Source organism: Ochotona princeps, chromosome 6 (assembly GCF_030435755.1).
Source record: "Ochotona princeps isolate mOchPri1 chromosome 6, mOchPri1.hap1, whole genome shotgun sequence".
Taxonomy (NCBI): domain Eukaryota; kingdom Metazoa; phylum Chordata; class Mammalia; order Lagomorpha; family Ochotonidae; genus Ochotona; species Ochotona princeps.
In genome coordinates this window covers 718,209-719,401 of record NC_080837.1, presented here as the reverse complement: position 1 = coordinate 719,401, position 1,193 = coordinate 718,209, and the positions used below count along the sequence as shown (strand labels likewise).

General features: G+C 35.8%; 1 pseudogene; it reads left to right on the top strand.

Annotated features, from left to right (window-relative positions):
* The first annotated feature begins 547 nt into the window (after positions 1–547).
* LOC131480445 (ATP synthase membrane subunit K, mitochondrial-like) lies at positions 548–722 on the top strand (annotated as a pseudogene).
* Positions 723–1,193: the final 471 nt, after the last annotated feature.

The window sequence follows — 1,193 nt, the reverse complement described above, 5'->3', positions numbered from 1 at the left end:
GAGTGTATTATTGTTATAATACAGGGGGAACTGGCAGAAGCTATAGAAGGGTGGAGGGAGGAATCCCTGTACATGTGGAACTGTAGCATAAAGATAATAATATAAAATATATAAATTGTTTTTAAAAAACCGTGAAATTCATGCTAAGGACTTTTAAAAAGCTTGTCTATAAGGCATATTACACAAAAAGGATTCAATGAATTTTGATTTTTGTATTAAAATAACTTCATTGTTTAAAAGAATTTTTTTTTTTGAATGACAGATTTCTACAAAGGGAAAGATCTACAGCCAGAAACTTCTTCTAAGTTTCCAATGTTTTTGCTGGGACCCAAGGATTTGGGCCATCCTCTGCTGCTTTTCTAGTCCATAAACAAAGAGCTGGATTGGCAGTGGAAAAGCTAGGACTGGAACCAGTACCCACATTTGACACGAGCATGACAGATAAAAGCTCAATCTGTACCATTGCTTCCGGCTGGGGCCAGTTCACTGTCGGTGGGCCTTGAAGGATGTCAGTTGAGGAGTTGGTAGCTCTGAGAAGATTGATATCATGTCAGGTCCAGAACCTGATGCCCAATTCCAGTTCACTGAAATCAAAACGTATTTCAACTCTTACATGCTCACAGGCAGAATGAATTGTGTACTAGCCGCATATGGAGGCATTGCTGTGCTGGTTATGTACTTCAGCTTAAGGTCTAAAAATTCCAGCTGTGAAAGCAACATAACTCGATTACAAATTGTTTCCCCATCTGCCCTCATGCCTGGAGAAGCTAATTCAACTCAACTGTGGTAATTCAATTTGTACATTAAATTATGAACCTGGAAAAACAAAATCTGTACCATGGCATTGGCCCAAATAAACTCATTTTAAACTTAATTTTCTAGGAACTTTCTGAAGTAGCTTAGTAGATATATAATTCTATTACTTTGTCCAACATTTTTTATTTTCCACTTTGCCACTAGAACGTATTTCAATCACTGCATACATAGTATTATATAAATTTGTCTTCATGTATTTTAACAATCCCCTATTGACACAGATTGATTGTTTCTGTTTTTTATTCCCATAATAATATTATAAAAACCTGGTGTTTCTATAGGACCAAATATATGCAAGATAATTTCTACAGTTGAATCCCATCAAAGGACATTTGCATTTAAAGAGGTTTTTAGAGAGTTGTGACAAAGTAACCTTC